General features: G+C 49.6%; 1 protein-coding gene across 3 annotated transcripts in view; it reads right to left on the minus strand.

Annotated features, from left to right (window-relative positions):
* The window catches only part of LOC122564720 (torsin-4A-A-like), a 13,397-nt gene extending 5,950 nt beyond the window's left edge, over nucleotides 1-7,447 (minus strand). Inside the window, exons 1-2 of one of the 3 annotated variants that reach the window (XM_043719847.1) lie at nucleotides 7,294-7,447; nucleotides 1,081-1,214 (exon numbers count right to left, since the gene is read on the minus strand). The gene's annotated coding sequence lies outside the window, so the exon portion shown is untranslated. Of the gene's footprint in view, nucleotides 1-1,080; nucleotides 1,215-1,287; nucleotides 1,310-7,293 lie in introns of those variants that run through there. The other 2 variants (XM_043719843.1, XM_043719844.1) reach the window with 2 other exon arrangements.
* Nucleotides 7,448-8,744: the final 1,297 nt, after the last annotated feature.

Consider the following 8,744-nt stretch of genomic DNA (forward strand, 5'->3'; position numbering starts at 1 on the left):
ACTTGGATGGGTATATGAATAGGAAGGGTTTGGAGGGATATGGGCCAGGTGCTGGCAGGTGGGACTAGATTGGGTTGGGATATCTGGTCAGCATGGACGGGTTGGACCGAAGGGTCTGTTTCCATCCTGTACATCTCTATGAATCTATGAAGACTGAGAGGCTGTAGCTATCAGCAAAGACTGAACAGTCTGAGGCCAAGATGTGACCTGATACCCAGGGGGTTTGACAGAGTCAGTGTGGAGGAGGCACAGAGCTGTCGGATAGTCCGAAGCTAAGGATTATAGAAAGAAGAGAGTCACAAATAAATCTCCCAGGGAATCCAGCAGAAATCTCTTCTCTGAGTGAGAGTGTGGAGTGATGGAGGCCATTAGAAAGGATAGATTTAAGGGAACACAGAACAGTACAGCACAGATACAGGCCCTTCAGCCCATCACGTTGTGCCAAACATGGCACCAAGTTAAACAATGATCCTTTCACATCCAAGGAGAAAAGAGCTGGTGGATACAGTGATAGGGTGAGAGGGAGTACAACTGTGGGTGTCATTGGCTGGGCCCAGCATTTATTGCCCCGTCCCTAGTTGCCCCGTGAGAAGGTGGGGGTGAGCTGCCTTCTTGTACCACTGCAGTCCACCTTCTGTAGGCTGACCCACACTGTCCCTTAGGGAGGGAATTCCAGGATTGTGGCCCAGTGAAGGAACGGTGATATATTTCCAAGTCAGGATGGTGAGGGGCTTGGGGCTGAACTTGTAGGTGGTGGTGTTCCCATGAAGCTGCAGCCCCCACTCTCTGGTGGGTATGACGGACACAGTGCAGAACCCAAGTGTGCTGCTGCTGCTGCTGCAGTGGGACATGGGAATCTCCCAGCACTAGGACATGGAGCTAGACACACAGCGGGGTGTCTGTCCGCCTCTGTGCGTGCGCGCCTCTGTGCGTGCGTGTCAGTTGTGCGTGTCTGTGCAGTGTACGTGCAGTGTACGTGCAGTGTACGTTTCCCCCAGAAAGCAGCCCCTGTGACACTGCGATGTTTGTTGAGATTGTGAAGCCCTTGGTGAGAACCTAACAGAATAGCAGTTCCCTTACCAGCCCGAGAAGCGACTCTGCACTGTCTGTGCTCTGTCCTGGCCTCACTGCGTTCTGAGCTGGACCCTCCTACAAACCATCTTGATCGTTCTCCGAGCTTGCCGTGTGTAGAATCATTGCTGCTCTGTCCAATTCTGGGATGAAGATAAAACACTGTCAAATGTAGTCCTCAGTCACTCAGTGGGCTGCATAAAAACTTCATATTACCTGAAAGATGTTGTCGAAAATTGAACCACAGCTTGTCACTGCTTTTCAGACTCCTGGTTAAAAATCACCCAACACCAGGTTAGAGTCCAACAGGTTTAATTGGAAGCATTAGCTTTCGGAGCGACGCTCCTTCATCAGGTGGTTGTAGAGAAAGCACTCTGAAAGTTAGTGCTTCCAAATAAACCTGTTGGACTCTAACCTGGTGTTGGGTGATTTTTAAACTTTGTCCACTCCAGTGCAACACCGGCTTCTCCAAATCATTTCAGATTCCCGTCACTGAGAGCTGTGTAAATATTGGATAGGGAGGATGGAGAGAACAGCTACAAAACCCAACACACCAGCCATCTGCTCCTGAAGGGTAACGCAGTGGGTGTGCTGTACACGGGAAGGCACTCGATAAACATAACAGACATGTGAGCACGGCAGAGCTTAAAAGGTTTAAAAGGGACAGTGGAAACACTGCAGGTAGCATTGTCTGACTGACAGGGAGAAAAGAGTAGGGTTAGAACACGTGCCTAATGCCATCACATAACCAGGAGCCAAGACCACTCCGCGTTAAAGCGCCCTTGACAAAGGCTATATCTGTCAAGGTTTCACTCGATAAAACCCTACCAGAGCTCCTCAAGTAAACAGAATCCATGTACCTCAATTGCGTTACATGGTGGTACACCAGCACAGCTTTAAGCGGAGCGACAGTCACAGAGTCATACAACATGGAAACAGACCCTTCGGTCCAACCAGTCCATGCTGACCATCATCCCAAACTAGACTCGGCCCAACTGCCTGCTCCTGGCCCATATCCCTCCAAACATTTCTTGTTCAAGTAATTATTCAAACGTCTTTGAAACTGCAGTTTGAAACTTTGAGGTTGCAGCTGTACCCTGCATCCACAACGTCCTCTGGACGTTCATTCCACACACAAACCACTCCGTTTAAAACAGCTGCCTCCCACGTTTTGTTTAAATCTTTCTCCTCTCATGCCCCCTTTGTCTTGAAATACCCCCACCCTCAATGCAAAGCCACCTGCCTTTCACCTTATGATTTTACAAACCTCTGTAAGGTCGCCCCTGAGCCTCCTATGCTCCGGTGACACATGTCCCAGCCTATCCAGCCTCTCCTCCAGCCTCCAACCCTCCATTCACAGTAACGTCCTGGTAGATCTCTGAACCCTTAATAATATCCTTCCTATAACAGGGTGACCAGAACTGAACTCAGTACCTCAGAAGAGTCAATGTGCTGTACAACCTCAACATGACCTTCCAACTCCAATACTCACAGGTCTGAGCAATGAAGACGTCGATTCTCCTGCTCCTTGGATGCTGCCTGACCTGCTGCGCTTTTCCAGCAACACATTTTCAGCCCTACTTTTAATTGTATAAGTCCTGTTTGTTTTACTAAACCTTGGATTTATACAAATTAAACTCCACCTGCCACTCCTCAGCCCACTGCCCCAATTGTAAACGACCCCTTTGTCATCATCACTTTCTCCTCTCCCACCAATCCCGGTGTCATCAGCAAACTTACCTCCTATGTTCTCATCTAAATCATTTATATAACTGCTCACAGGTCTCCAGTTTGAAAGATAACCCTCCATCACCCACTCTCTGTCTCCTGGCGTTAGGCTAAATTTGAATCCAATTGGCTAGCTCACCCTGAATCCTATGTGATCTAACTTTACTAATTAGTCGATCAAGCATTTGTCAAAAGCTTTAGTAAAATCCAAGTAAATGATGTCTACCGTTCTGCCCTTATCTTGGTTAATTACTCAAAAAGGAGAAAGTGAGGTCTGCAGATGCTGGGGATCCCTAACTGTTCCTTGCCTCTCCAAATACAAATATAACAATCCTATCTTTCAGAATTACCTCAACAACTTGCCCACCAGCAAAGTCAGCCTCACAGGTCTGTAGCTTTCAGCCTTCCCCTTACATTCCTTTCTTTAAACAAAGACACTACATCAGCCACTCAGCACCACAGCCATGAATGTGTTGCTGGAGAAGCGCAGCAGGTCAGGCAGCATCCAAGGAACAGGAGAATCGACGTTTCAGGAATCCTGAAGAAGGGCTCATGCCCGGAACGTCGGTTCTCCTGCGCTTTTCCAGCAACACATTTTCAGTGCTACTTACACAAAAAACTCAGGCAAGTCTGTGAGACACGATTTCCCTCGTTCAAAACCATGCTGACTATCCCTAACCGTTCCTTGCCTCTCCAAATACAAATATAACAATCCTATCTTTCAGAATTACCTCAACAACTTGCCCACCAGCAAAGTCAGCCTCACAGGTCTGTAGCTTTCAGCCTTCCCCTCACATTCCTTTAAACAAAGACACTACATCAGCCACTCACCAGCCATTCAGCACCGCCATGATTATAGATGATACAAATATTTCTGCAAGGGGCACTGTGATTCCCCCACCCCCCCTACAAACTTTCCACAAAGTCCGAGGATACACGAGATCAGGTCCCAGAGATATATCCACCTTTATATTTTCTAAGACCTCTAGCACTTCCTCTTTTGTAACGTGAACTGTTTCCAAAACATCAATATCTTTTTTCCAGTCCTCTAGCTTTCATTTTCTCCACAGTCAAAACTGACGCTGAATATTCATCGAATATCTCTCCCATCTCCTCAGCTTCAACACAAAGACGGCCTGTTTGAACTTTAAGGAGCCCTGCTCTCTTTAGCTGTTCTTTTACTCCGAATGTACTTGTGGAATCTTTTTGGATCACCCTTAACCCTAACTGCTAAGACTGTCTTCTACCTTCTCTTCCCCTTCCTCATCTCCACCTTAAGGATGCCCCGACACTCTCTCTACTGAGTGTGAGAGATCCTCAGGGGTCTTGCTTTCCCTGATAAATACAAATGATACCGACCCTGTGTGCAGGGGACAATTGCGATAATACAAGACTTGAGGGCAACGTAATTTGTCAAGGGGAGAGTACAGAACTTCAAGAGATATGAACAGGTAGGTGAAGAGGGCAGATAGAAGCAGGTGACGTTCGATACAGAGACGTGTGAAATGTTGCATTTTTATAGCAGCTGTATAAAGGGTCCAATTCTAAAGCACTTGCAGGAGCTGAGAGACCTCACCGTAAATGTACAGAACCTGTTGAAGATGGCAGGACAGGAAGAGAGGGTGATTAACAAAGCAAACACTATCCTAGACCTCATAAGTGGAGCAGAGAGAGCTTAAGGACAGGGAGGTAATGCTGAACTTACACAGGAGACTGGCTGGAGGTCAGATAGAGTACGGTGCACTGTCTGGGTGCTGCACTACTGAGGGGTGAGGGAAGTGAACGCATTGCACAGAGAGCACGAGAGGTTGTCCAAGGTAGTTTCGAGGATGAGGCGCATCAGTTACGAGGAAAGATTAAAGGAGTTGGGACTGTCTTCCTCCGAGTGGAGAAGTCAGGACAGGGGGGGATTTGAGCGAAGCTTTCAAAATCCCTGGGGGGGGGGACCTGGACAGAGTAGATCGGGACAAACCATTCCGGCTTATAAAAGGATCGAGAACCAGACAGCTTGGGTTTAAAGTAATTTGCAAAAGGAGCAAACGTGAGGTGAGGAAAAGTAAACTCAGACAGCGAGTGGTTCGGGTGTGGATTGCCCAGCCTGGAAATGTGCTAGAGGCAGGTTCGACAGATGCATTCAGAGGGCGTGAGGGGGTAAATTTGAATAAAAATATTTGAATAATATCATTTGAATAAAAGCATTGAGAAAAAGGCCTGACGTCGGTAAGGAGCTGTGTTGTTCATCTGGAGAGCCAGCACAGGGCTGATGGGCCAATTGGCCTTCCTCTATTCCAGAACCATTCTGTGAAAGGCAGCCTCGCCCCATGAGGCAAACATGGCTCAGAAACCGCTCGTAGCCAGGGAGACTGTTGCTAAGGCCCGTCAGGTTCACCCGGCAACGTCCCAGTGAATCCCCCCCCCCACCCCCCCCCATTCCCCGTCAATCTACCCCCTCCCCGAGCCTCCACCAGCTCCATGCTGGAATGCCCATTCCGGTTTCCTGGGCACCCGCGGGCCTTCCCCCTCCCTGTCTCTCCAACATGGCTCCATCTGGCCCCTCACCCCAATGTCTGCTACACCTGCCGTCAGCCAGATAGGACCCAAACTTCTGTGTTCTCTCCCGAAGTCGCTTTCCCCGTAATTACGGCCGGGTGGCTGTGCCCCAGCTCAGTGCCTCCATACACCAGCTTTGTGATTGGCCATTGCCTGTGTACCCCAAAGTACAAGGGGGTCACGGGTCAAGTGGACCCGAGGTGCGCTAATACGAGAGGCTGGCACATTCGAACACCAAGGTCTGGGCAGTTAGGGTGAGGGTGGTCACTGACCCCTGGAGTGGGCCCTGAGATGTTGGCGCTTGGCATCCAAGGTGGTGGCCACAAGGTGGCAGGGTTGAGCTGGTGTCACCAGGGACCACCCACCCCCCCCCCCCCCCCCCCCTCCTCCCAGGGACTGTCCATCAGTAATTACCTGCTCCTGGTGGTCACCAGATCTACAGTTATCCAGGCTGTAACAAGCTCCGCTAAACAGCATCTCACCGCGGGTGAATTTCGCCCTCACCATGTTCCTATTGCCTTCGCTCTCAGAGTGTCTGTCCACCCCTCAGCTGTTGTAACTCTGACATTGCCTCTGTCTCATTAACACTGCCCTCGGGGTACATTGCTACTTGTCGTAAGTGTACAATTTTTAGCCTTAAGGAGAAAGTGAGGACTGCAGATGCTGGAGATCAGAGCTTAAAAATGTGTTGCTGGAAAAGCGCAGGTCAGGCAGCATCCGGGGAGCAGGAGAATCGACGTTTCGGGCATGAGCCCTTCTTCAGGAATGAGGAAAGTGTGGAAATGAGGAAATTTTTAGCTTTACCTGGGCAGGGAGAAATTCCACCCACTTGCAGAAGGGATGAGAACGACAAGGCCTTATTTAAAAGGAGAAAGACCGTTGTGTGAAAACCTTTTTCTCTCAGTGGGGGTTAACCTGGAATACATTGCCTGGAAATGTGCCAGTGGTGGGGACGGGGGGGGGGCGGGGGGGGGGGTTCAAACAAGGCAATCTAGAGGCAATGAATTGAAATAATGTGCAGGGTTACAGGAAAAAGACGGATGATTGGAACGAGATAATGAGACTTGACTAATGAGCCAATGCACGCACCATGAGCTGAATACACTCCCTCAACATCAAACAATTCTGCAATTGTGTGCATCGAGACCAAGTTGATGTGACAGCCAGGAAACACAGGGTGATAAAATGTTTTTGCTCTTTCTGACAGTGTAGCCTATCACAACCTGAGGAGTTTTGGATACAGTGCAGTTCCTCAATATGTGCAATGTGGTAGTTGGTTATTTACTGGAACTGCAACAAGAATAACTTGCATTTAAATATCACCTCTCACACAACACGACACCCCCAAGACATTTCACGGGGGTCTGACCTGAGGGAAGTTGACACCAAGTTACAGATTGACCAAAGGATTGTCCGGAGATGAAGGTGTTAATGACCAGGAGTGGACAGATCTGGTTAAGATTCAGACCCGCCTGGATCTGACTGGGCACTCTGCCCATCCTGAGACTCTTGTGGAATGGCTAAGCAAGAGAGCTCCAGAACTTGAGGCTGTAATGTTAGATTCCAAACTGATTTCTTCAAACCAAACCATAATGGGTTAAAGGTTAATTGGACAGGTCAATGAAAAGTCAAAATGGAGAAATACATGAAAACCAGGCCCGATGCAAAACCAGGCCCGATGCAAAACCAGGCCCGATGCAAAACCAGGCCCGATGCAAAACCAGCCTGTTTTTACTAGGGGGGGGGGAGAAAGAGGGGCAAGAGGTGGAACGGCCTGACCTTGAGGGGCAGTGGGACCTGTCGGCTTGTTGCCATTTAAATAGGACCACCTCGACTTGTATTCAACCCGTCTTTTGAGGGCTGAGGTAACAGTGAAATGGTGAAACTGCACCTAATCAGAACAGTATTAATATCAGGGACTCCATCCCACTCGACAGACCTTACCCATTGGACCGGGATCGGGAGACTGGGAGCGTGGACTTTTCCCCCATTGGCTGGCAGTTGATGGGGTCCGGGTGCCACCGAGTCTCAGACGGAGCACCCAATACCAATGTCTCTGATACTCAGCAAGACAATGTGAATCTCACTCAGTCATAGTCATACAGCATGGAAACAGACCCTTCGGTCCAACCAATCCATGCTGACCATGTTCCCAAACCAAACTAGTCCCATCTGCCTGCACTCGGCCCACGTCCCTCCAAATCTTTCTTATTCATGTCCTTATCCAAATGTCTTTTAAATGATCTAACTGTGCCTGCATCCACCACTTCCCCTGGAAGTTTACTCCACACACAAACCCACCCTCTGCATAAAAAAGGTCGCCCCCTCGCATGTCCTTTCATAATCTTTCTCCCCTCACCTTAAAAATACAGCCCAGAGTCTCGAAATCCCCCCGCCCTAGGGAAAAAGACGCCCACCATTCACCTGACCTATGCCCCTCATGATTTTATATAACTCTGTAACAATGTCAGCCTCCTATGCTCCAGTGAAAAAAAATCCCGGCCTATCGGTGAATCTCTTCCGACCCCTGTCCAGCTCCTTTCCGAAACACGACGACCACAACAGGCCTCACCACCATCCTGTACAATTATTCCAATATATAAGTACACAGTGTTGTTTAAGTTAACAGATTCACTCACTAATTTACATAATGTCTCCAGTGTACATTAAGTGAGTAAATTTGCTTCCTGTCTTGTTGCGTTAATTTTGGTCAGACCTTAAAGAAACCATCAGGTACTTTCGGCCTACACCGGCCTTTCCCAAGTGAGTGGGAACCGCGCACTCAGTGCAGCAGGGTGCTCACAGTCGCCCTGCTCTTGTTATGATTCCAAGGGATTTGAGAGTGGGTCACCCAGCTACTGGCGCTGGGTCTAGTCAGAGAAGGCTGTGAGACGGTTGGGCAGTGCGGAGGGTTAGCAGTGTGGGGACTCGAGGGGGTGGCGGGTGTGAGGGAGGGACGGCGTTGCAAGCGCTCGTGGGAGTGGTACAGCGTGTGCCTTGCTGGGATGTGGGTCCGGCGGCAGACAGAGAGTGAGTGTGGGGTGTTGGAGGGACGATGATGGCACTCGGACTGGCTGAATGATGGACAATGACCTTCGTCCCAGACCGCACTGTCCTGTGTCGGATCGCCTTCTCTGACAACTAACATTTTTAAGAAGTCGGACTAGCCCTGTCACTGCCTTGAGGCACTCCTCCAGATGACCGAGACTGACCGATCCCAGCCAGCGACATCAGGCCGGGCCTAGTGTGTTTTGGGTCATGGCCTCCACTGCCTGGAGGGGGTGGGGGGGGTAAGAGGAGGTTCCTCCCCTCACCTGCTCCATCCACCAGGACCTCCACGAGGCTGCCCACAAAGTGAGGCACCGAATGTCCCTTATCTGCCACGTCAGGAAGCA

This window comes from Chiloscyllium plagiosum, chromosome 30 (assembly GCF_004010195.1).
Source record: "Chiloscyllium plagiosum isolate BGI_BamShark_2017 chromosome 30, ASM401019v2, whole genome shotgun sequence".
Taxonomy (NCBI): Eukaryota; Metazoa; Chordata; class Chondrichthyes; order Orectolobiformes; family Hemiscylliidae; genus Chiloscyllium; species Chiloscyllium plagiosum.